This window comes from Agelaius phoeniceus, chromosome 8, assembly GCF_051311805.1.
Source record: "Agelaius phoeniceus isolate bAgePho1 chromosome 8, bAgePho1.hap1, whole genome shotgun sequence".
In the NCBI taxonomy this organism is placed as follows: domain Eukaryota; kingdom Metazoa; phylum Chordata; class Aves; order Passeriformes; family Icteridae; genus Agelaius; species Agelaius phoeniceus.
The window spans coordinates 17,923,146-17,950,878 of record NC_135272.1 but is presented as its reverse complement, the minus strand read 5'-3'; the positions used below and the strand labels follow the sequence as shown (position 1 = coordinate 17,950,878).

At 37.9% G+C, this 27,733-nt stretch overlaps 1 long non-coding RNA gene across 1 annotated transcript in view; it reads right to left on the bottom strand.

The window, feature by feature from the left end:
- The window catches only part of LOC143694639 (uncharacterized), a 296,382-nt gene that overhangs the window by 60,230 nt on the left and 208,419 nt on the right, over positions 1–27,733 (bottom strand). The window contains exons 14-20 of the long non-coding RNA XR_013183243.1: positions 18,096–18,325; positions 17,567–17,683; positions 16,103–16,228; positions 11,353–11,538; positions 8,543–8,608; positions 7,139–7,206; positions 5,256–5,440 (exon numbers count right to left, since the gene is read on the bottom strand). This is a non-coding gene — a long non-coding RNA (uncharacterized LOC143694639). The remainder of the gene's footprint in view (positions 1–5,255; positions 5,441–7,138; positions 7,207–8,542; positions 8,609–11,352; positions 11,539–16,102; positions 16,229–17,566; positions 17,684–18,095; positions 18,326–27,733) is intronic.

The following is a 27,733-nucleotide window of genomic DNA, read 5'->3' as shown; positions in this document are numbered from 1 at the left end:
CTACAAAGTAATTGACAATAGAGTGGAAGGTAGCTGCAACTAAAAAACTGGTCTGCAACAAAATTAAAATAGAGGTAGCAATTCAAGTAAATCTTCACAATAAATGCAGATAAAATTGAACCTTAGGGGTTCTGTTGTGAGTCCTGAGACCACATAACACTAAGCAGGAGTGTGAGTAATCCTACCTGATCTGAAACAAAGAAAGAGCCTGACAACCCTAGAGGTAGGATGCCCTTCCTTTCTCTCCACTACTGATCACAGTGTCCCTGGAAGAAAGCCAGTCAGGCTCACAGCTCCTCCTCCATCCTCTTCTCTCTCCCCAAGCCCTTGCAGTGCAGCATGTTTAGGGTCCCCAGGCTGCAAGGCTGGATGTCTTTGTGTGTAGGGAAACAAAGGGAAAACAAAGGAGTTTCCTACGTAAATATAATTTAGCCCCAAGTATAGTGGAACTGTTTCCATTCTTCATGTTTGTGGTGGTTTGTAATCAGCTAACATAAGTAACTGTGTGACAAGGCTAATGAGATTGATTAACTCAGAGAAAAATTAGGCTATATAAGATACACATGGCTTTATCTATATTGCATTTTGTTCATTTAGATACAAAATCAAAAAAAGGAGCTGTTTTCCACGTCATAGGAAGCAGCATCATAGAAATGCTCTCTATGATTTTTATAATGGCATAACTAGACTTATATCACAAAAATCAGATAAGTGTAGATAACCTATTAAGATCAGGGAATTTATTTAATTGAGGTAAAAAACTACATTTTGGCTTTTATCAGTTGTGCCACAAAGAAAGAAAAGTAGAAAGAAAATAAGAAATTAGAAAATGAAATAAAACATACATCTGCATATTTAGAATTTAAAAGGCACAGTTTTTACTGGCATGCTTCCTGTTGCAATTCCAAATTTTAGATCTTGTAACAGTTTCATACGTGTCAAAGTTGAGGTCAATGAAGCTCTACTGGTGTTTATCCACCAAACAGGTCAGGATGACCACAAAAGCAGAACCACACAAATTATTAAAATGGAAGTTGAACTTTGAACCTTCAAGGTCAGGGGTTTTGGTTTGTTTGTTGTGTCCTGCTCTCCCAAACCTAAAAAGGCCAGCATTCAGCTACTTGACTTCAATTAACAGATCAATTTTCCAAACTACAAAAATAAGCTCCCTCACAAGAGCAAAAATCTTCCAATCTGTTTTGGAACTAGACAAACCAAAATGCAAAAGCTATTTCCCTTTATATAATGAACATTAGTTTTGTTTTTCTTCAAGTCACATTATTATGTAGAAATGGAAAGCTGGAAAACTTGTTAATCTTCTTTCCTTCCTTCTCTTTGCTTCATATTGGCATAACCTTTTCTGGCAGTAATGGGAATGCCAACGTTTTGTGTTTCTAATAAAAGAAAGAACCTTTTTCAGATTGCACACCAGCTGCTAAGCATTTCTACAAAGTTTCATTTGAGAATTAATGTGCTTTCTTAAACATTTTCTGCAGCTTTTTTTTTTTTTTTTTGCATGAGTTCTTTTAACACAACAAAACGACAGTTGCAAAGAGTCACTTGGAAGATCTCTACAAACTCTGCAAAGGCTTCTCCAATTTCACATTGGACTAGAACTCCTCTTGTGGTAAGGAGTAAGAACACTCCTGTCAGTGAAACTCAGCAATTTTGCATGCAGACTGAAACACTGGTAACTACAAGAAGCAGAATTATTATACCAAAAAAACCCCAACCAAACTCTACCTCTCAAAATGTGTCCCTATTGATGGCTAAAGACACAAGTCCCTCACAAGTTAACCAGCTTTAAAAGCAGGTCTTGGCAGATGGCTGATTTGGGAATTCACAGGCAAACATCAGGTGTCAGAAATCAGCTGGAAAGAGATACCTAGGTACAGCTAAAATATTGATTTAATTTCTGACTTCCCTATGGCCTTTATTTCCATTTGTGCAACTGTAAACCCAGTGTTTCATTTTCTGTTTTCTCTTTTTGGAGTGTGTGAAGCACTGATATTATAAGCCAGTCAGTGATTAAATTTCCTTTCAACTCAATTATTTTATTTGTTCCTTCCCCCTCCCCCCCCCCCTTTTAATCCTTCCCTTAGCCTTTCCTTCCTTAACATTTAATATTCTATTAATACAAAATTTCAAAAAAAAGACAGTGATGTTTACCCTCACCAACTCTTTTTTCTGCTCTTATCATTTAGAAAATAGTGGTGTTAAAAATAAGTAGCACCCATCAGCAGATTAGAAAATGACACCAGCTGGCAACAGCCAGTTCCCAAACAGCTCTGAAATGGCTGTTAAGAGTCTTCATTGCCAGCTACATATTCCAAATAAATGCAGATACTCCCAACCTCAAAATCACTATGAACTCTATTAGCTGGCTACAGAGACACAGCACTTCAAAGACTGGAGTTGGAGGAGGAAGAGCAAGCACTAAAAAAAGTAATGATACAAACAGCAGAGAGGCACTACAAAAATTCCCCTTCAAGGATCCTAGTTGAGTATATTTCAAAATACTTAGACTGAGAGCCTGTGACATGTGCATGAGTTCTCAGATCACAGTTCCAATGGTATAAACAGCATCCAAATCCAACCGGATTTATTTAAACATCAGCATTTTTGATTGAAAAAAATATGTTGCCATTGTGAGGAGACCATACTTACAATTCACAAGTATTTTACAATTGGAATATTACATAGTGACAATTTAACAAAAGAATTGTGGATTACACATGAAGTAATTTTTCCCTTCCCTCTCAGAAATTATCAGAATTTGTAGTAGAGAAACTGCATCAATAATCAGACAGTGAATGGGCAAAAATACCTCCCTATTTCTGAGTGAACTTACTGTCTTCCAACAAAAAATAACCACAGCAGCAAAATCTTAGATCTGTGCAACTACAACCACCAGATTTGGTGGTTGTGGTTGCACAGATCTAAGATTTAAACCGATCTGTCTTTAAACCGATTATTGCTTTGTTTTCTATTGCAAACCAGGAATTATGAGAATATTTATCAACAGGATGTACCAGAATCCACGTAAATATTGGTGGTAAAAATAAATCTATATAGGGGAACACCCTTTTTTTCCTCATTAGTGGATTAATTGCACAGTCAGAGTAATAGTGGAACAGAACTGTTCTCAATAAAATATTCATATCTTTTCTGAAAAGTCCATTCACAGTTGAAATAAAGTGCAGGGCAGAGAGGAGCTGAAATATACTCCTCACATAGAATACTTCTCTTTCATCCATGTTAATTGTTAACTAATTTTGATTTTTAAACATTTTGATAACTTTTCAAACAGGAAAAAAATATGGAACAGGACGTAATTTGCGTGTAGAGGATGAGTGAAGTATGTCATGTTCTTCAGCCAGTCTCCAACAAGGCTTCATAACAATGACAGTTTGCAAGTATAGATAATTACAGATGTAAATTTGTGCCAGCAATGATGCATATGCATGATTTGTGGCATTTAGGTGTCACATATTTCCTGTCTAAATGACATAAATTGTGTTCAAAATAGTTACAGGTGCCAAATGATGAAAATGACAAGCAGAAAAGGGAATATCAAATGATAGCTGACCTCCTGTCTGGGAAGGAGTTGCACTTGCTGGCAGGAACACCTCATTTCAAAAAATTTGTTCTGTGTAACATGGAAATTAGATAACAAGTAAAAATACTTGGGCGTTAAGTAAACTTAATCAACTCAAGTGTCTAAATATTTATATCCAAATATTCAATTTGGTGCATACATGAGATGAGCTTCAAAGACAAAGCATTTCAGAGCGACCTGGATGTGCAGATTCCCACACTCTTCCCTTTGATTCAATGGCATTCATTTGCAGACAGTCATAGCAACATCTAGCTTGACTTTTTAAAGACAGTTTTTGTATAAAAAGGAAGAGAGCAGAGAGAGACAGAGCACCTGCTCTGGCCCCTGGCTGGAATGGCAAAGCCAGGTGACCAAGTTTCATTACTATTCCTTAGCAGTAGAGTAGCCAGCTGCTCTTTGTGCCTCAAAACGTAAGCAGAAGGAAGGGAATGTTACTTTTACCAAGATCATAGGTACTTATTTTAGTAAATGCCTGAAGATAATCCTTGAAGAATAAAATTACTTTGAAATTTCATCAATACAAGCTTAACAAATTAGTCTGCCTTTTACAGACTAATTTATGTGTTCACACCATAAGTAACTATTGTCATCGTATTGCAGGGGTTCCATGCTGTTGTCTCCTAATCACAAAAGTTTCACACCTTCTTGGTGTTTTTCATGGGCAGCTCCTCAGAGCACTGACTCTTTCTTCTTCACAAAGCAGCCAACTGACTCCAGTTCCCCTCTCACCCAGCCACCCCACTCTTTTATAGCATCTTCTTCTCATTGCTCACAGCTGTGGCCTGTTAAAGTCAGGCCTGCTCCTAATCTTTGAGAATTGGCCCAGCTGCAACTCCTTAGGGGTGAGATTACTTTCTACACTATCTTTATTTTCTTATGTTCTATCCTCCCACAAGTAACACTATTAAAAAGCATTTATGAAAAACTACAGTAGAGCCAGTCATGTGATGCTTCTGTTTGCTTTCCTTTCAGCAGTTTCAATTGAGTTTTTAATGAAGTGTCATTCCCTTCCATCAGCAGATGAGGAATTTACTACTTGTTGTGTTACCCCTCTGCCCTTCACCCCATAAAACATGGCAGTGATAAAAAAAGAAATTAGCAGCACTGCTTTGCTCTATTACACTGATTATCTAAATATAATTTTAAAAACCTATGATTTTTTTCTAGTGGTCTCAAAATACATCATTCTGCACTTTTTGATAGTATAGAGAAATGTTAGCTTGCTACAAGTGAAAAGATCTGGCATTTTCACTCAGCTGTGCAAATGTTACCTGAACAACCAGAAGCATAAGGTCTGAAAAAAGTAACACATTATGAATACTATGTTGCAATATGCCCATAAATAATATACCATAACATGAGTTACTATGGTAACTATTTGGATTTGAGATCATTGGGTTGGGTTCTTTTCCTACTACGTAAGACAAAAATATTCACATATTCATGGCATTATCAGGTAGGTTTGATTCCAAGCTATTTTAGGTATTGTTCCCTTCTCACAAATGTCTCTGGGAGAAAGCATTTTTGACTCAGCAGCTTTTCTTAGGTCACTTACTCCACAGTGTTTAAGCAAACAAGTAACATTTTAAAAAAGAAAAAAAAAAAAAAGAAAAGAAAAAAAAGGCAGATCCTTTACCTGGAAAATGCTCAAGTTGGGCAAGTTTTGTTGAATAAAACATTTCTTCAGGAACATGTCTTGTTTCCATCCTTGGTACATTCTTTCAAATTCTGTAAAATCATTGCATGTGTGTAAGAATGAAATGTGAGGGGGTTCCTAATGTGGTGGGTGAAGAGGTGGTGCACAAATGTTCAAACAGCAACCTGCAAGTGGGCAAAACACAAAGAGCATCATGTCACCTATTGCTTTAGCTACAGAAAAAAGCAAAAAAAAATCTATTTTGTTTTAGTTTAATAAAAGAAAATGCAGCAGTAAATGTTAAAAAAATGAATAACCTAAATTTTCTCATTATGCAATTATGGCTTTGTAATGGGCCATATAATTGAAATTTACTTTTAAAGATCAGGCATAGGAAGGAAGAGAATCCACAACAAAGATTTTAAGAATCATTACTATTCAAAAATTGCATTTTCAAGTTAATATTCAACTGTGTTTGAAAACTTCTCTTGGACAGAACAGTAATTCAATGAGGTTTTGGTTACACAGTACCACAAAAACATTTCTGAAACTACTTGCAGAGGGCAAAAATCACAGAACATTTTAAGGAAAGCAATAAAGAAATTGGTCAAAGTTAACAAACAGTACCTGCTCTATATTTAAGTGCATTTGCATATAGCAGGCACACACATATATATGTATGTGTGTACACATAAAATAAAATAGGATTGAAGACAGACAAACAACCCATATCACTCAGCAAATATTTTCTGACATTACTCTTAGACCATTTTATAAAAATCACTTCTTTTTTTTCATAAATAAAACCCTCTAACATTAAAATTAACTCTTGTGAAAACCTTCAGCTTCATCTGTGTGTTTTAAGCTGAGTAAACAAAAATCTAAGTGAATGAACAAAAAATATTATTATTAAAGTAGTATGGTTGGTTTAGAGCTCCTGTGTGGATTTAGTCCTTGTGATTTACCTTTTTGTAAAATAAAGCAAATAGTTAAACAGGGACTAGCTTTGTGCAAAGCCTACTGGTGATTTTTGCAGAGGTATTTTTTGGAAGGGTTTCTTTGGTTGGTTGATCGGTTTTTTGGTAGCATACCTTTTTACAGCTGTGTTTCTCATTCTTCCCTAACAGTCCAGGAATACAGAGGGCCAAAAGCCACAATCATTTAGTACACTAGAGACATATTTTTTAAGGCAAAATTGACCAGGGCTTTTGTATGTGAAAACAATTCACAACTCCACATTCTACAGCCTTGCTGGTTTAGGGCATGAGTGGGGTGTCCAACCACCCCTCAGCACAAGGCAGGAATTTGTACACACAAGATTTAATATATTTCTGCACTGGATATTGATCAGTGAAACAAGTCTGTATTCTGCCTTGTGCAGAATATACAACCCTTTTTTTCACATTTTAATTGATCATTGATATGCACAATGGAAGGCAACTATCCCCAAGATTTTTTTTAGGAGAATTATCAGAGAGTATGATGCCTCATTTGCTGGATAATAAATGTTCCATCATGGTAATAACTGCAGGGAAGGGTATGTTTCTGAAACAGCTTTTCTAGCTGGAGAAATGGATTAGAGAGATTACCATTTCATCAAAGTGGCAGAACAGTTGAGAGGAAATATGGAAGGAAATTTTTGTATAATTTCTGTAGAGTTGCTATTTGTCAAACCCCACTGGCATCAATCATGATGTATCTTTTCTCCTGACGCAATCACATCAAAAAAAGTTTCTCTTTAATATGCATGTGTTGAAGTAAAAGAAGAGACAAATAATTCAAATTTCTTTGAATTGTACTATCTAGATAAGAAATGCACAGATGATACTATAATTTTAATTTCAGTTTATAAGTATTTCCCAACATTAAAGAAATTTCTTTACCTTGATCATATTTGCTATAGCAGAATTTTAAACTAATTGTACCCTGATTTCCAGCAAGGTACTCAGTCCTGTGGATAAATAAGGAACGCATCAATTCTCAGACATGAAATTCACATATAGAAAACTTGAGAGGTCTGACATTCTTGAAGAATAATGGTAATTAACATGCCTGGACTGCATTCAGTCAAGAACCATGTTAATGGATTTTGGAGAAGGCATTCCTATCGACCCATGCAACCCTGCAGTGAAGTCATTAAAGAACAAGAAATAACCAATAAAAGGCTTTGCTGCATGTAAAAAAAGTAGTTGCTGAATTAGAATAGGGGAGCTTAGAAGTCAGATCATACAGTTTTTTTCAGAAGTGTCTTTTTTATTATATTCTGTTTATCTCCCCTCACCCCAAGTTTCAAACAGAACACATTTTCTTTACAAAATCATATCCAAAAAATATAACTAGTTGTAGTATGATTTCCATATGTTGTTCAAGTGAAATTTGAGAGGCATCCAGAAGCTTAAACTGGTGGAAATGCTGCCTAGTGCCAGAGGAGCTGTGTCTGCTAGAACATAAAATGTCTGTGGTTGGGATATAAGTGTAGTGAAGATTATTATTTCAGAGAATACTGAAAAGAAAAAGGAAAATACAGAAAAATCAAATAGCTTATCACTCAAAGTTTTGAAAGTCAGCATATGTATCAGCTTATCTGAATAATCACAGCTCTCATGCATTTTGGATTAGCCATGCAGAAAGCTACATGCATGCTCCTGAAAAGTAGACATCAGAGCAAAAGACTGTAGTTCCTTTGAAATTTTCCCTAATAATACAAAGGATCTTAAAAATTATAGCACAGAGGCATAATCGCTTTTAAATGGTGTTTGTCAGAATTTATGAGGTGTCCTAGGCCTTTAGCTCCTCGTTAAAAGGCTATAGCATGTTTGTATTTTGTTTAGCTATTTGCATAACGTAAAAATATTATCTAGCAATTAATGTATGTAGATTACATCCCAGTGACACCTCCTTGCAGTGAATTCTGTGTTTCCCTGCAGATGTGTTTGTTATTGTGTCCATAATTAAGCAGTTTTTCTTACACACACCCTGGTATCTAGATGTCTCTGCAGACAGTGTTTAGACTTCTGCTTACACAGCACACTCCACACTGTGCAGCTGCAGTTTTCCAATTATCTCCATGACTTGAAACACAAACCTGGAAAAATATAACCCAAAGTGACCAGGACAGTGTGTTATTCCTGGGTTACACTGTGGGATACTCACTTTGCCACATGCTCAGCAGGATGCCAGTGGAGGGGTCACATGCCATGCAATATTATCATGCTGTACACATTTAAGGTTGAGGACTAAGCCTGACAGATAAACAGAACTCAACCCCATCTTCAATCATGCATTACCTGCAATGCCAGTTCTGCAGCAGGTACAAAATAGGGCTAGCCTGGAATGTGATCTGCTTTTGCCTGCTGATAAAGTCAATCATATGTTTAATCTGGTTAAATTAATATTTACACAAGCTTAGAGGATTAACAATAAAATTCATACCACTGTACCTGATCTCCCCTCAGCATTAGCTGAGGATGGCAGAGATCAAATCCCACAAACTTTTAGGTCTCCTCTGTGCCATATGTACATGCCTTCTCACAAAGAACTCAGAGTAAACTCATTAAAGGACAAAAATTATTCCTTCCCCAGAAATGGGAAGTTTCATTGGGGTACATTTTTGGATAATTTCACAATACTGCAACTCAACAACTCAAAAAATTTGCACAGATTTGCACTAAATAGTCCCTTTGATCTATTACACAAGTGAAAAAACAAGAGCTTTTACTCATTTTTGGAAAATTCAGACTCAGTTCCTTGTTCTGATGTTTTTTTTGATACCTAGGGATCTCAGTCTGGATGAGGGCATTAATTCCTGCTTTTGCACAGTCAGGGCAGACTTTGGTGTGAAATCATTTGTAATTTATCAGTGTTTTAGACTCTATTCTATGCCAGGAGTAATGCACCTAGATCGTTCAAGAGTTTTAGGAGCCTTTTTGGTCAAATTGCCTGAAGTTTTTAAGCTAAAAATCTCAGAAAGCAATATATTAAATAATTTTTTTAAATTATTAGCTGACCATAATGTATTATTCAAGATTTTCATGTTCTAAGGAGGAATATTTTTACATACCTATGGCAACATTCACCAGGTTTTGAGATCTTTTTAAAAGGGAGATCACCCTAAAAAAATTGAGATATCTAAGAAAAAAGTAGGTTAAAAATCAAGCACTTTAAATAGTTTTGAAACTATAATCCTTCATAGCTTTTGAAAATTATGTTTCATTATTTAATTTTCATAACTTGCCAGCTTTAACCATTAACTATCTTTCATTGATTCTTCTGATGCCATAGACTGACAAAAAATTGTCTAGAAAAGGTAGCAGTTTTGTTCTTAATAAACAAGTGCTGGTTTAAACTGTCATTAAAGTTCAGTTGGAGAAACACATGTCTCCATCAACCAGCTGCTTGTTCTAGCAAGAGAAGTTTCACACACAGGAAATGCACCGTGCCAGACATGGACCAAGAGTTTCTGCACGTGTATAGCTCTTGGCAAGATAGATTTTCCTGGCTTCTCTGGGGATTTTCCTCCTCTATTGCTATCCAGAAAATTCAAACTGATTGCAGGCCTTATTGAAGGACCTCATGTTTCTGTGCTGACTGAGCATCTGCAGACCATAAGTAGTTCAAAAGTCTGCAACTCGTGCAGCACTGTTGCAACACCATTTTATCAGATCATGTGAAGATGAGCTGTCCATAATTTGGGGCACTCACCAGCACTCAGTCCATGCAATCCACAATCACAGTTATAGCTCAGGATATTTCTCCAGGCAAAAGAAAAACTCCATTGGGAAAGAGGTGATGCTAAAACTGCCAGGCTGTCCCTGGGCTCTGTCCTCTCTACTCAAGAGCTGCATCCCTGGAGAGCAGCAGATCCACAATTGAACTACCAAAGTGGATTCAAACATCTTATTTTCCATTTTGGATCTCATTTTCCAGTATGGCACCTATGAAACATGATAGCAGTGCAGGAAAAAAAAAAAAACCAAACATTTGCTGCTGCTACATATCATTACTCTATCACTGGTCCACTGAGGAATGCAAACACTTTTGAATTCTTTGCCAAGACAACAAAATTGCAATAAATATAACACTGCCAAGAGCCTGCATGCTGGAAACAGGAAAAAGAGCAAAGCTTGAAATTCACAATGCATTCCCTGAAAAAGAAATACTGCATTTAGAGAGACCAACAGCCCATGTCCTGGTGGTCAGCAGCTCTCTGTCAGGAGAGCTGCTGACAGCTCCACTTCCTCCCTCTTGGCAGAAAATGACACTGCTCAGGGCCTCCTGCTTGTCAGGCAGGGAGGCAAAGCTTCAGATTCTTAATTCAGCCACTCTAAGAGAAAATATTATATTTTCTAAAAATCTGGAAACTTTTACTTAATTTGGATCTACTGCCAGAAACACAGAAATGTCATATGTAAGCATGGCCTCTTCTAAAACCCTCTAATACTTTGCTTTCTGTCTGCAAAGAGATTTCCAAGCCCTCATGAGAAGGTTTATGCTACCCTTCTTTAACTGGAGATATAAGTGTGTGGTTATGGGACCAGGCACAAGAAAACCCTGCAGCATGATTTGTTGAGCTCATACCTGCTACCAGAAAAGTAAAATTCAAAATCAAAAGTTCTCCAATTATTGCCCCTGTACTTATCTTAAAAATTGCCTTATATTTATGGCAAAATATAGTAACCACTCCTGAATGAACACCAGCCAAGACAATAAAAGGAAAACAAGTTTGCCCAAAAGGATTATGAGAACCTCACCCTCTAACAGAAGCTATGAATAGGATTAAAGGATTAGTTAAGCAAACAAACAGCAGTAGCAAAAAATGGTTGAACCAGCTTTTAAATAGCACTGCAAAAAAAGGGGAGATAAACTGGCCAGAAATATCACAGGTCTAAGTCAAGGGCCAAAACCCACACCGCTTCTGTCTCCAAAAAGAGAGAGACCTGAAGAGGATGTCTAGGAAAGGATAACTACAAATGTTCCAGTCTTACTTTAATGCACAAATAAAAGGCTTGAATGATCAGCTGAGACTTCTTTAATAATGTGGTGACTGCTTGTAATCTCTTGCTGCATACATAGAGAGAGCTAATAAATAGTTAACTACCTCTTTCTCTCTTCTAGGGCACATCAGGTCATGGGCATCACACTGTAAAAGCATCATGAGGAACACCTCGACCTCATTACACCATCAAATGCATGGACTTTGCAAAAGAAACCATAAGGCATGCTTCTTCCCACAGTACAGCCAGGGAGGCACAGGCTTGCTGTGAAACAGAATTCCCTAGAGCACCTCTGGAATGAGGAAAATGCAAAGGAGCTTGGTATTAGGGCAGCTGGAAAACATCACAAAATAATTAAAAGAATCTCTGAAATACCATCAAAAAACAAATCATCTTCTTCATAAAAATGTATAAGTACAAAGGCTACAATAATTTTAACATATGATTTCCTTCTTTACTTCAACATTTAATTGTTGAGAAACACATCATAAATTCAGCCAAATAACTCGGCCTGTAGTTCCACCCATCTGGATAGTTACACAACAAAATGTGACTCTAAAATACAGTAATAAAAAGAGCAAACCCAATATACAATACGCAGGCCAGCATTCTAGAAATGCCAGATATAAAAAAAATTAATTAAAAATATCATAATTAATTCCAATGTAATTCTTCACAAATTAATGCACTACACTAGTAGCATGACTAGTTATCTAAGGTGCCCTTGTTCTGCCAGCTAACCATACTGTGACCACAGTGCCCTTTGATACTGTCACTGGTCACTCAAAGCTTGTCACCATGTTTTCCATCTGGCTGATGATGATGGAATGAAATCATGCTCAACATGTTAAAACAGTCATTTGTTTGATTTCAGCTTCAAGCAGACCAAACAGTACCTTGCTCATCTTCTCCATTAAATTACAGTCACCATTTTAGGTTCCTTTCCTGACCCTTTCTTTCTGCCCCAGTTTAAGGACAAGGACTTTTACAGATCAAAATGTCACAGGGTTTTTGCAGAAGTAAAATGTAGGCTCTTGAAAGTTAACAATGCATTCAGTCAGATTTCCTGACTTTCATTTCACAACAAAGTTGGACAGCCACAAATGTTATGGAAATATCATCAAACAATGCAGATACAAAGCTCCTGCTCAGTTTTGGAGTTACCAAAGCTGAGAAGATTTCAGTAAGAGATGAAATATCCTTTGTTCCCACACATACTAGCCACATCTTGCATAGTATCTCTAGCTGTTAAAATAGTGATGAAAGATCCTTGAAGGAAGTAATCTTACTCTTTTTTTTAAACAGATCTCATGCTGATTTAATTTTTATTTCCCCAGATATTAATAAAGGAGTTATTACAATGCAAATGTGTATATACAGAGTATATACAGAATGTACTAGAGCAGGTCACTGCCAGAAGATTTACACTACTGCCCATCTCTGTAATAACTTAAACCTTGCTGTCTAAACATGGCTAGCATGTGAAATCTAAACCAGGCTGCATGGAGGAGTTTCCTGCAACAAAATCTATGAAAGCCAATTGCAAAATAAAGTGTAATAGGAAAAATTTTTTCTAGTTGCGGTATGGATTTTCCTTAGTCAGTTGAATATCTGCATAAGTCAAACAAAGCACACATAAAAAGCATGACTCCAAAACCTATAGTCAAACACGAAGCAAAAATGAAGCATTCTTGTTTCATACTGATGGCTGATGGTTCAATTTTCCTTCACAATTATTTAAAGTTTCCAAAGACAAGTGACAGACTGAAGCCAAGTATGAGGAACTGTAACCAGATCTGACTTATATGAGACTTACTGTCCTGATGTCTGCATACAAGCACTTTCTGAAAGGAAGAACGATAGGAACAAATGAACATCAAGCAAGTGGCTCTAATCTCACCTCTTTACTCTGCCTAAAAGATCCCTTAATCCTTGTATTTATTATTTCTTTCTTACCACATTTGATCCAAAAAATCTAGAAATGGTTATACTGTAGTTCCAACACATTAAATAATCCAAAAGTTTTAAGAAATACAATACAAAACAAAAGTATATTTACTATGTGTTCAACTCCAGAAACTAACTCAATTTTTCCCATTTCTCAATGCTTTTTTTCAGTCTCTCTCCCTGTATTTCCTCAAAGGACAATTAACACCCTTGCAGTTATTTTCAGCTATCCTTGTTTAACCTTACAGATGGGAGGAGTTTGGTTCTATCATCAGAATCAGAATCACTGAGAGACACTCTTCCAAGGAAATTTCAAGTTTTCAAGATTTTCTCCAAGAGTCAAAAATTCATGCATACAGAAAGCTGTCTATTGAACTCAGCAATAAAAGGTTTTAAGGACAAGATGGACAATGGATTCAGTTTGTTCTTTATCTGTGATGATGTAAATCTAGAAAAACCCCAAATTAAACTAACTCTCAGGTTTCATTCATGTAGAACTAATAACAGTGTTCAGTCAGCAAAACTTCTAGAAAAAAGGAACCATGTTCTACTTGAAGAATCCTCTCTTCTACTTGAAGAATCTTCTCTTCAGCCTGCACTATTCCATAAGAAAGTTCAGGGAAGCCTCTGTATCCATCAGTTTCCTATATATGTGCTTACCCTAGAGAAAGGGTGCTTCAGCCACGGGCTACTGATGCTTTAAGGCTTTATTTTCCTCTTTCTTTGGGATTCAGACTGCTGATAGTTACACTGCATTTGACGTGAACCAACTTGCTCTAAGCCCATTTAGCTGACACTACAGTTCCTTTATCAGTGAAATCAAAACTTCAGCTACTGACATACAGCAAACATCACCTCAGCTCCATCTCTCCTCCACCTGATGCACAGCATAAAAGTCATAATATGCTTCCTACTGAAAATATAATGAAAAAACAGTCATATTTTCTTTTTCTGAAGCACCATATTAAGGAACAGGAATAAATATATTTTGCCTAGCTAAATGATTTCTAATAAGAGTAATAGAAAAGGAATAAGAAAATGAATTGCTTCCTAGTGCAAACCAGGAACTAGTAGCCACCTCAAGGATGAAGAAATCTCTAATCTGCATCTGTATGTGATAGCTCTGCTTCTGCAAGGCTTTGATATTAAATTTAAAACTTTTAATATATTTTAATAGCCATTTGAGATGAGGTGAGATTTTGGAAGTTCCACTGCTAGTTGATTGTAGGACATGACAGTACCCCCATCACAACATGCCACGTAAAAATATTTCAAGAAATGGTGATTTGCCTTCCTTGTGGTTTTGGATGCCTCAGACTGGGAGATGATAGAAATATGAAGGGGGAGGGGAGAATATTCTCAATAATTTTCAAATTTTTTGGCTTTGTAAGGCTATATTTTTACACTTTAAGGAAAAGATTCTTGAACACTTGGCACATAAAATCCTGGCCAGATTTTTCTTAGAGCTCAGCCTTCAATTGTTCCTATTTACAGAACTTACAAACACATTTTCAGGTTTTGAAATAGCTCACATATTTGTTCATCAGTGAAAGCTCTCCAAATTTCTGAATCTAAAAATTACCAAAATTCTGAATGAAAAATTTATTTGTGCTGTTTGAAAAACAATGGGGGAGGAAAATTGCAAGCTAGACTCATTTTCTGTTCCCTGGTTATTTACTGAAATTTAATTTGAGCCAGAAATCTCAAAGCAGATCTCATTATTTTTAGTGGGGGAAAATGTAACACTGTTCTACTGAGTTTCAAGTGTATTCATTGGTGGTACATTTTAATATGATTGCTGATTCTAAATTATCTTCCCATCTATTTTACTTTACACTTTGCATATCTAAATTGAAGAATGCAATTTGTTGCCACAAAGTATATGAATGAGTGGTTTTTTCACATTTCTCCCTGGGGAGGACAGCCTGGGTGCTGAGATGCTGAGCATGGCCCAGCAACGTGAGCTTGCAGCTCAGAGAGCCAACTGCACCCTGGGCTGCACCCAGAGCAGTCCTGGCAGCAGGGCAGGGAGGGGACTGTCCCTCTGCTCTGGTGAGACCCAGCCTGCAGTGCTGGGGTCCCCAGGGCAGAGAAGAACGTGGACCTGTTCAAGAAAGTGCAGAGGAGAACACAGGGATGATCTGAGGGCTGGAGCATCTCTCCTAAAATAACAATCTGGGGAAGAGAAGGCTCTGGAGAGACCTTGGAGAACCTTCCAGTACCTGTAAGTCCCCTACAGGGACTTTTTACAAGGATGCGTATTAACAGAACCAGGGGGGAATGGCTTTGAACTGAAAGAGGGCAGATTTATTGTAGATATTAGGAAGAAATTCTTTATTGTGAGGGTGTTGAAGCATTGGAACAGGTTGCCCAGAGAAGCTGTGGCTGCCCCATCCATGGCAGTGTTCAAGGCCAGGTTGGATGTAACTCTGAACAACCTGGTCTAGTGGAAGGTGTCCCTGCCTAAGGCAGGAGGACTGAAACCAGATCTTTATGGTCCCTTCCAACCTAAACCATTTTATGAGACCATAAACATGTGATAAATGCATGGCATCATAGACAGCAAAGTAATATTACAAGGCAGAGGAGAACTCAATATATTCAAATTCTAAGAGCTTCAGGAAAAAAATAAGCAACATTGGCTGGAATAATGAAGAGGTGAGAAAAAGAACCTTTTATGGTCACTGATATTTATAGGGAATGTTCTCAAATACACAGCATACTGTCTGAAATCAAAAATGTTAATTTCACTTCATTACAGTGTAAATGAACTTAGCCTCTCTCATTTTGGATCAGCTTAATACCTGAGTCTTATCAGTCAAAAAACCCTCAATTATCCATGGTTACTTCATTAATAATATGAAAATCATTCTATGACATATGGTGGGATTTTATGGATTCCATTACCTCTAAAGCAAGGCCTTAGGTCCTGGAAATAGCTATATCAACTATGAAACTCGCAAGTGCTCCAACTGAAGTTGAAAAGAGTTCATTCCTTCCTCTGCTAAAGCCAATGCCAGATTTTTAAATATCCTGCAATGAAAGTGAGACCTGAATGTGAATAAGAAAAAGGCTTTTGTTTGTTTGTTTTCAAATCAAAGATAATAAACATTTCTATATACCAAGAAAAGTGAAGTGCCTCTCACAGAAAATTTTGAAGCAATAGAGAAAAGTATTTTATCTGCCAAATGGGTTGGCTGTAAACATTATTGAAGTCTTTTGCAGTGCATGCCTTTTTCAATGTTCATCTATGCCTACTAAACTTTAATTGTATGGTATTTTCCTCTGAAAAAAAATCATCACTGAGGAATTGAAAAAGCATTTGTTAGAAAAGAGGAAAAAGTGCTAGACACTTCATATTGTTTTGGTTTGCTCTTTAATCATTGCATTTGTTTCGATGTTTTACTTCTACAGCACAAGCTTTCAGGTGTGAAAAAATCTTTTAAGCCTGTCATTGAATCTAGACAATGCTGCCTATATCTTCCCCTTCTCTTGGGCACCCTGCCATAACCTCTGACTCCACATAGTAAAGTTCATCTTTACTACAAATTCCTTCATCTGGTGCGAGGTCTCAACTGAACCCCAACCCTAATCACCTCTCCTATGTTTCAGATGCTCACAAAACCCCCTCAGGTACTGTGCCTGTAAATGGATACCATAAAATATAGCCTGCCTGCCTGAGGGAAATCTCTGTTTGCCAACCAAACCCTTGGTATTCCAATAAAATTTACAAACCAGCTATCAGTGAAAGTCATGCATGCTTCTGCAGGACGCTTTTTGCACCCAGGTGAATTTTATCTGCTTTTTGTGGTTTTTCCTTACCTCATCCTTGATCTTAGCTATAGCCTGGGTAGCCTACTTATATCTCAGCTTGTACCCAGCACCCTATTCAAAAGCTGCTGCCAAAATTATCCTTTTCATGCTGCTAAGACCCTGCCAGACATTCATATTCAAATCAAACCCTTCATCCTCTGCTTCAAGTTCACAGTTCTCTCAAATACAAGGCCCAGAAAAACACAACACATACAGCTTGGCTTTCAATTTGCTCTGATTATTTTAAAACTTTCCTTCTCCCCATTATTCTCTTCAGACTTTCATGTCTATTGTATTTTCTGTACTGTTCCTAAGTTTAGTGGTCCATCTTGCTGACTGGATATAAACTCATGAGTTCACAAATTTATATTCTTCCATAAAACACATGCTTGAAGTGGGGAGGTCGTGTCAGGAGAAGAGGAGTTTAACCTCACTACCTCTGTGAGTCACAACAAAATCTAGAAAATGAATCACAATTGTTTTGTCACAGTTCATCACACTTCTGAACATTTTAACTCAAAAACAGATTCTTTTAACTCAAATTTTAGGTCATCTTACCTAAAAACATGGAGAAAACCCAAGCAACTTCAATCTAAGATGGTGTCAAAGTATAATCTTTTTGAAACAATGCAAATCTTCTGCAAAACTGTTTTGTTGTAAGAAAAAGTCTAAAACCTGTAAAACAGGTAAATAGTTAATTTTCTTTCAGAGTGTATTCTTGTTTTGTTTTCACTTCTGACTCAAAAAGCTACCAACTCTGGAAAACCAAAAAGAGAGCTGACAAAAAGTAAAATAATAATGCCCATCTTAAGCCTAATTTTATACTCCTCTGATTTCTTCTCCTATATCACTGAATTCAATTAGCTTACATTTATTTTCATTTAATCTATTTAATCTCTCAGTACTCATCTGTGACTGACACAAGGCACTGTTGCCATTACCCTGCAACCGCCGCCTGTTCGCCCACGCTTTTTATCACCAAGGGAGCTCATCCTTTCCATTTCCTACCCATCAACAGCCCAGACACCAAGGCAGAGATGGAAAAAAAAGATTAATTGAAAAAAAACAGTTTCATGAAACTCCCCACCTGATAATGTGTGTTCTCAGACACAGAGTTGTGTGTCACTGAGGCTCTCCCTGCAGCAGCTTCCCAGGGTTATCAAAACAGCGCTGAGCATCCAGAGATGCTGCCCATCATCATTTTCATGCTGAAAGCTGGGAGGATATCTGTTCCTTGACTATGCTTCACTTTAATTATCAGGTTGCAATTAACACCCTGCCACTCTTTTCTGTTTGCTTTGCTCCATTTCCTGCAAACTGATTAAAAAAGAGAGAGAGAATAAGGCTTCCAGAACCTTAGTTTATCCAATAACATGATTTTATATCTGAAAGAACATTTTCATCTTTTAATTCTTTTTCTAATTACTTTCTGTGCCCTGCATTCAGCATTTCCCAAAATTTGCCTATCAATGACATAAAAAGATTATCTTTTTCATGTTGCTAGCAGAGAGTTAAATCAATCCGAAATTATTCTAAACCTTCAACCCATTTACCCCAGTCTTATTTCATCATCTTACTTCCTGATTCAGGATTTTTGTGTTGCACAGTTGTTATTGAATGCCTAGGGTGAACAGTTTCAGATTATGAAAGAAGTTTAACACTTAAGTAAAATTATGACTTATTATTAGGTTTTTACTGTAGAAAAAGAGAAAATCTTTAAAGATGTTATGCTGAAATCTTGAAAGTATTAACAAATGTTTTATCTAAGGATCAAACACCTTTTGAAGAATGATAGGTAAAGCACAGCAGCTCTGCTGGGTTCAGCTTGCACAATTCTCCTTACTTAATGTAGTTTTTTTTTTTCTCCTCTATGTAGAAGGCTTGAAAATTCTCAAAACCACAGGCATTGGGGCAATTTAATTCACTAAGTTTTCTAAGTAGGATTCAGTTTTCAGAAGTCTACAAATCCCTGGGAATTTTTCCATAATTCTTAGCTTTATAGATCATAGGCAAGATGCAGCAGAATTGGAAGAAGTGTTACACAGCAAAAAAGGCCATATAAAAATCACAAAAGAAACCCAAAGATGTAATTCTGTGTGTGTGTACAGTAAATTCAATAAACAAATATTCTTTACATATGAAAAAACATGTTTACCTAATATTCTGCCTGTACAGAAAAACAGAGTAGACCCCACAAACCAGCACGATACACCTGCTGACTCCCAGTACAGCAAGCCCTATTTCCCAACAAGGAAATGTTTCAGCAGATGAAAAAGCCTGTGTGGTTCTGAACTCCCAGGGACTTGCTGCATGGGTGAGAGGTGCTGTCAGGGCAGCAGTGACAGGGACCAGGCTGCAGCAGTCCTACTGCACACACAGGGGCCTTCCCAGCTCGAGTCCTGAAGCACAAAGAAGTCAGAGTGGCCCCAATCTCCACAAGTCACTGCACTGTAAATTGGAAACACCTTCTTCACTTGACCATTGAACTTTCCCTTCTTCAGAACAATCCTCTAAAGGAGATCATCTCTTATAGTGCAATATTCAAGGTACACATTAAACAGGGAAAAAAGCAAGAGTCATTGTGCAGTGGTTGATCTGTAGAGCCAATTCTCTCACATTACATGAACTCTACTAATGTGTAATTTAATTTTTGTAGAAGCCCTTCTCATGGTGCATAGTTAAGGTAAAAATCATTTACTACAGTTCATTATCAGTAAGAATAAAACACTTAAGAACAAAACACTTGTTTTGTTTATCTTCAATTGAACTTTGAGTAGCACCAGCTTCCTCCTCTTTGGAATAAAAAATGTTACATTGGGTGGGGAGGTAATAGGCCCTCCCTTATGCCTTGAATTCCCCTCTTGCCATCAGCATAAATGTATATCCAACTACAGTCACAGTGCAAGCTTCCAAAAGCAATTCCTTTTGCAGAGCACTCCAGCCAAAGCAAGGTTTCCTCCTATCCTCTCTCCTCTCCATGCAGGAATGGCCACCTTTGGCAGTATCCTGTGCTCCTCCAGCCACGTTACCATTTCACAGCAAGCTAATAGGAGCAAGAGGAGGCTAACTGCCTGGAATAAGAGGATAGAGGTAATGGAGCAGAAACAGAATAGGAAATATGAGACATTTTAATGCTGTTGTAACTGCCTGCTTCTAGCAATTTTTGGCCCTGTGATTGTCTCATCTAAGATTCAGACTTTTCTGACTTAACCAAGCTGCATAACCCTGCACAAGGTGTTCGTGTTCCCATCCCTCTGGGGAGCACTGTGCTCTTTCTGAGAAAGACAAAGATAACCTTATGTCAGTGTGACAGAAACCTGGGGACTCAGCTGCAGTTAGCCAAAACCCCAGGTGAGATTAGGTTGAGTTTGAACCTCAAAGCAAGGGTAAATCTGAATTTGTATCCTCAGCTTATAGTGAAGCTCAATGCAGGCATCCAAAAATCAATGCACTAAAGCTAAAAGCTTAGTATGGAGTCCCCCAACCTGATTGCTCCTGATTTTTTTCTCTTTTTTCTTTGACTCTGAGCCATACTTTTCAATCAGTAACACACTGGTGTCACAGAGGGCTGTACATTCTCACAAACAACCCTGAGGACACTCATTAACCTGAGGAATTCATTTTAGATCTTGTCCATTATGCAAATGAGAGGTACAATTTGTTCTCATTTTCTGTGTAGCATTATTGATTTACGTAACTCCAGGTTAGTCTTGACAACATATTTTTTAATCAGGAGAAGAAAACAAAATGAGGCCTCTGAGTTCAAATAAAAAGGAAAACTGAACCATAGCTTTTAATAAATTTAAAAAAGTAGGTGAAATTGCAGCAAAAGTGAGGTATGAAAATTATATTGATCATACAATAACTATTTGATGTCAATCAATGAAGTAAATTGCCTGGAATGGATGACAAAATATTTATCATCCTAGGATTGATTACATAAGCAAAATATACTTATTTTGATATACCAAAAATGGATTGTTCCTTGGGGATTTGATTCAATGACAGACTTCTAAATACTCCAAACTCTATGCTTTCTAAAACCTGCAGGAGCTGACCCTACCCAACAGAGTAGCTCTGAGCAGCCTGCTCACAGATCTCAGAGCCAGGTGTGGCTTTGGTGCCGCAGGGCAGAGGGAGTGAGGTCTGCAGCCACCCCATCACACAATCCTTTGGGACAGCTCCAGGCCCTGCACATACCCTGGTACTCACCATGCTACTTCCCAGTTCTTATCCCATTTCCTTCAGATAACATGAGTAACAAGCTGAGTAACTTGCTAAAAAACACATATATAAAATCAGTTTTCCTTGCAACTCGTGGAAAAGCTCACAGCGAGCCAAGAGCAAAGATAAATCATTTAAATGGAGACACCGATCGATGCAGTGATCGTAAACCTGCGGCACAAATGCCGGCATCTGAGCATGGCGCTTCATCAGGGGCATGCAGGCACAGCCTGGGACTGCTCCTTGCTGCTGCCCAAATAGCAGGCAGGCAGGGACAGGAGGCAGACCAGACAATGTGGACAGGGCAAGAAGGAAGAACCCTTGAACATGAAAGTATTGAGGAGCAGCTCAATGAGACGACGGGATTCGAGACTTGCAAGAAGCGCGGTTTTCCTCCTCTGAACACAAAAAGCACGTTCAAGCTCCTCTTTGAATTTTGTGTCCTCACAGAAATGCAGTTCACAAAAGTGTCCTTTGTATGAGTGATTACACAGGTGTTACTCTACATTCTCATCAGGATTTTTCACACTACCTATTAAGCACAGAATGTCCAGGATCACAGTGACTGTGAGCTTTCCTTAGGGACTAGATAGAAAAATAGGAAAATAAGTTAAGACCACCTGCCAAAACAGACAAAAATGTCACCCACAAGCAAGAGCCTCAAAGGATTTTGTATATTTTTCCTACAAGGTATGACCTCCCCAAAAATACTCTTGCTTTTTTCCCCTTTCAATAAAGAGTGGGTTTTGATTTTTTTCATGGAGTATTTAGGAATCTTGCTGCAGCTATTAGAGATTCAATTTCAGAGATTTAAACAGGAAAATACAAAAGCCTATTGGGGAACTATATGAAATAAGAAATAATCTGTACTCATATAAGCTCTAATATCCTCCTGAGTCCAGGTTACAGTTGCATTTCAAGGCTCCTTTTTACTCCCTATTAGCTTTCCTGCTCTGCCTGACAAAGAAGGGCACTAGAATGGGTAAATATGGGAATGTTGCACTTTTGTGGTTATGCACCTGTGGTTTAAATAAAATTTCACAATAAGATAAGCAATGGAAAAGACCTGAGGCACTGTGAAATATCCATCTTTGGAGATATTCAGAATTTGACTGGAAAATGAATCAGGTGACCTCCAGAGACTCTTTGATCATAAATTATTCTGTGGTTCTATGAACTTTGGGTTTTTGCAATCTAATAAAACAGTTGATTGAAGGGTTTGTATTTGACTGTAGCTTTGAACAATTACATTTTAAACCAAGCAAACCTGACTGTGACCAACCACAGTGAACCAGGAGCACCTCTGGGACAGCTGAAGACAGCAGCCCCTTCACTAGCAAAAGAGCTGCCACCACCAAGAGGAGCTGTGCCCAGACACCCAAAGCTGCCACCTGCTCTCCTCCTGCCTATTTCAGGTTGAAACATCTCCTTAAGCATACATTTTCACCAGAACAATATAAAAATATTATATTCCTCTTCAGCACAGCTTTTGAAATGCATAAATTGCTTTTTAACTCATTGGGGTTCTGAAATGCTTTTCAAAGCATTTTCTGTATAATGTCAGTGGGAGTTCACTGAAGCTATCAGTCTAACAGTTCCTTTCAAGAGGGTTCATATGTGAAATGGTTGCTGGATCAGTTGGGTACGAGCATGGCAGCCCAGAAGGATGACAGGCAAAAGCTGCTACACACCCATCTGCCCTCCATGTGTGCCTCCATCCTGGCTGGCACCGAGCCCTGTGTGTCACTGGGGCTGATCCCCAGCAACGATGCCAGACAACACCATCCAGAGAGGGGGAAAGGGCCAAGCTCATGGAGTCCTGTGTGTCACTGGGGCTGATCTCCAGCAGCCATCCCACACAGCACCATCCAGACAGGGGGAAAAGGGCCAAGCACACAGAGCCCTTCCCTTGGCAGCATCCCCAGAAATGTTTTCCTGACGTTTCATGCACTGAGATGCTGGCGGGTTTGCAAGTGACAGATACTGAAGGACTCACCATTGTGACACAGTGCAATAGCAAGAAGCTGGACTAATAGGCTCCTAAGCACCATCTGATTGCTTTGGCTACCAGAGTTAACTCCATGGACCACAAGTTTTAAGAATGCAAATTTCAGCTACTCAAAATGTGCGTGACACTATTTAAAATAAATTAATTAAAAAACAAACTCCCTGAAACCAAGGCTTTCCTAGAATGATGAAAGGGATGAAGGCAGTTTTTGCAGAAGATGAGTGCCTAGCTCTTGAGCATTTTGCTTGTCAATGATGTCAGAAATACTGCTTGCCTATGTTGAAGGTACAGTGTTCTCTAACATGTAAATCTCCTATCACAAGATTCTTACTGGAGAAAGCTATTCAATCACAGCAACAATCTGCTCATGTTTAAAAAAGGGAGCTGAAAGTTCAAAAATAGTTATAAGGTACGTCAAACACAGTCGATGCATTAACCAGCCACTTGCCTTACTCTCCTGAGGGCTGTGAAATATTCAGTTTTACTGCAGGAAAAAAGGAGACTAGCAATACGATTTTTTTCATCTGCCTGTGCTTTCTGCCTGGGATTTAATCCTGCATATAGATACACAATATTATTCCCACCCAAGCTATCTGTTTTGCATCACAAAAATGAACCATTCCCCATTTGAAGGGGCTGTCAGTTATCCGTGTTTTGTTAAGCATAAAGCAATACTTGCTATTCCAAATCCCACACTGACAGTCACTTCTTAGGAATCTGAATAAAGTCACTTGAATTATTTAGAATAGTGAATAGACTGCATTATTCCATTGTTCTATTTCTACAATTAAATCAAGATAACAATAAACTTTCAGTTAAGTACATGCCAATGTTTGACCCTGATTGAGATTGAGGTAGATTCAACTCATGCTTCTTTGAGGAATAAATCATGATACTCCAAAAAAATAGAGGTGAAAAACAGGGTATTCTGATAATCATTTTAGGAGCAAGGGCTGAGATACTCCAAGCAGATGGGACATGTATAAGCAAAATGTAAAACCTAGTTAAGGCACAGTTTTATTGGTATAGACCTGCTGGAGGACACATCTCTTGGATAAAACTGACTATGAACACTAATAACTGCTGCTTACATAGCCTAAAACTAATGTGTTTCCAGAAAGCAATTCAGTTGGCTGATAGATATACTGGGTTTTTTAATAAGGTGTTTACCTTTTTCATTCAGAATTTAGGAGGCACAAGATATTCCCGTATTCTTCTTCAGCATATTTTCTTGTTAAATTTTTCATTTCCCCAAAAGCATGGCCAACTCACAGCACTGTGGCTGCTATACATGTGCTCCTAGTAATCATTTATGAGGTAGTTTTTTTCCTCAGGCCTTTGAATCTTATTCTTTAGAAACACAATATATTGCATTTTTTCAGAGGAAAACATTTCCTAGAGACGTCTTCCCCACCATAAACATTAATAGAATTAGTAGTTCAATATAAAGAGATTAAACAAGCTGGAATAATGTCTATTCCAGCCCAGAGATGCAGAGTAACAAGGGCTGAAGAGAAAGCATGGTATTAGAAAACAAAGCTTTAAAGCTTCTTCATCATAAATCGAGTTTATGTTTAAAAGTAATAATACTGAGAACAAGAAGGCTGCCTACAACCTGTGGTCTATGAAATTGTCAATACTTGAGTCACATTTATTTCTAATGCCCTTTTTTTTTAAAGCAAGAAACAGTTTTGTTTTATGTGTTATCATCAAAGATGAGGAAAATTTGTAACATAACTGTCACAAAAGCAAGAATACAGATTTCAAAACCAAACATGGCACCTGAAGTCAAATTTGATGAGAAACTTCTCATTAATGGCTTTGACATATTCAGAGGATTACACTGATCTACCTGAAGTTTGCTGAAGCCACTTCCATGAAGTAATTTAACTTACAATTGTCCCAAAGCTATTGTGGATGATGTTACGGCAAAGATCTACAGAAATACCAAACTATCCAAAAGTTGTTAAACTGTCAGATTTTATCATAAATACACCCATTGGACCATCATCTTTAAACACATTTTGAAAGTACCCCTGAAAGAAAAAACTGTATTCAGTCATGTCAGTAACTATGCTCAGTAACAAAGATTACTGGGGTAGCAACGAGGCTACTCAGGGAATAATAGCAGTGCTGGAATGAAAAGAAATTCCAGAAAAACAGAGGAAGCAAGTCAGCTCTCTTCTCCAAGCCACCTTTCCTAACACACCCATAAATAACAAACCTTCACAAACATAAGCAACATCTTGTCACAGAAAAGCACGACAATGTTTATACAATTTTTCCACAGAGAAAACATGACAGAACAAACTATATGTAACAGATTAGTCACATTACTACATGTTCTCAGGGAGAATACTCTAAGCAACTGGTAGAACTAGAAGGAACAGTCCAGGTTCAACACTTATCTAAGAAAATAGAGTCTCGTGATTTTTACAACATCATTTTCCTGAATGGAAAAGAAAAAAATCGGTTTTAGAAAAAAATAATGAATAAAGAGGATCTATAGAGAATATAAGTAAATATAGCACAATGACAACCAAGAGAAGTAGATCTTTACCACCAGGGAGTTGAGGAGGAAGCTGAGTGGCAATGAATACCAAATTTCTATAACTTACCTCAGAGTTACAGAGTTAAAAATAAACTCTACCAGTCCAGAAGACTGCAGTGTGTCCTGTGTTATTAGTTTTTGTACACAAGTGTGACAGTTGGGAGACTACGCCAATGTCAAGTCCTCAATTCCACAATTTCATTTGACTTGGAAAATAATCTTCACTATGGACTGAAGCATTCGTTCTCCAATTGTAGCTTGACACTTAGAGAAAGACCACATCTGGAAAACCCTGACAGAGAGATCAGTGCCCACAGTTACTGAATGGCTTAACCCCAGGAAAATAATGAATTTACTACCAGGAAAGGATTAGTTTTTCAGTGAGTTTCTTTTTGTTGAAGTAAGAGTCTGGAACTCCTGCTGCATATGCAGTAATATAAAAATTGCAGTTTCTCTCCCTGCCATTCCAAACCAAATGTCAAGACTCAGTTTTAAAGATAATTCCTTTTGAGCTAAGGAGTTTGTTTTGCCTCTAAAAGCAAAAGCCCAGAGAAAAGAAATGGGGAGAGACCAGACCCAAAAAGTAGCTTTTGGGCAACCTGCAGCTCTCTTGAGAGGGCAGAGAGCAAAGCCAGTGCTCAGCAGAAGTCAGGACATCACAACGAAGCAGGCAGGCATGGCCACTGAGGGATCTATCCCTGGTGCAAGGAAACCCAGAGTCCAAAGCCAAGAAAGGGAGAGCAGGCAGGAAAAGCTGGTCTGACCATGCACAGCACTTTCCAGACTGGGAGCGTTGACTGGCAGCACGCGCTCCAGTTGTTTTCCAGACAGCAGCATGGCTGCTCTTGTAAAAGACATTCTTACACTTAGATTTTGGAAGAACTGCCTCATGAGGCACTTGCAGAAGGAAGAAGTTGTCTGAAACTCATTTTGACTTGAGCTTTCAACATCTCTCTACGAGTATCTGGTTTCAAGTAAAATGAACATTTACCTTAATGTTCTCCATTCTCCTCAATGCAAACTGTGTCTCTCTTGGTGTCTCCCAAGGAGACGGGGGTTGTAAAAACAATTTGGTTTGTTGAATTGGTTAGCCAAAGCAGGAGGTATTGTAGAGCATTTTAGCATGATCTTACTTTCTTACTTTTCAGATGAGGTTAAAAATGATGCGCTTATGCTCTTGGAGTATTTCACACTCCCATTTGAAAATATATGCAAATCAAGCTTCAGAGTCTGAAGTGGCCAGTCCAAGTGTTTTATCAATTTCAAAAGTTGATGCTCTGTGCTTTCCCACATATTAAGTAAATCTTTCTATATATCCCTTATAAAAATTTAAGCTTATGCTCTTGAAATGTACAAGTGCTAAGAAAAGAGGGGACATCTACAGGCTAAAAAATTATTAGAGCCATAAGAGTTCAAGCAATCCTTGTTCTCTCTTGGCTTTTTCAATTATGCCAGGTTTGGGAGGAAGGGATTCATCCATTCCTCCAGCAGTCTATTCTGCATCTAAGGCAGACACAGCAAGTCATCAATAACAAGAGGAAAAGATTTTATATCTACAAAACATATGCTGACAGACTTGGAAAAGAACTATTTTTGCTTAATATTTAACCTCCTATGCAACCATGCACTGCTTACAAAAAAATGTCCCAACCTTATTGTCAGGGCTGTACAAACATAAAAAGGCTGATCAAGTCCATTGCACAGCCCGGCTTGGATGTTTATTGTAAAAATTACAGCAATAATTATAAAAATACATATCTAATAACCGCCTTTTCCCCTTACCCTAATTTATGATGTGCAGTTTCCCAGGCAACAGACTAGTCCAGGGAGCCTGTAGACCTCTGAAATTTTTTCATTCAAAATATGAACCATTGTTAACTGAATCTATGTCAGCTTACACAGGTTTGCTTTTCTTAGCCACCTGGTGTGCACTGCTCACAAG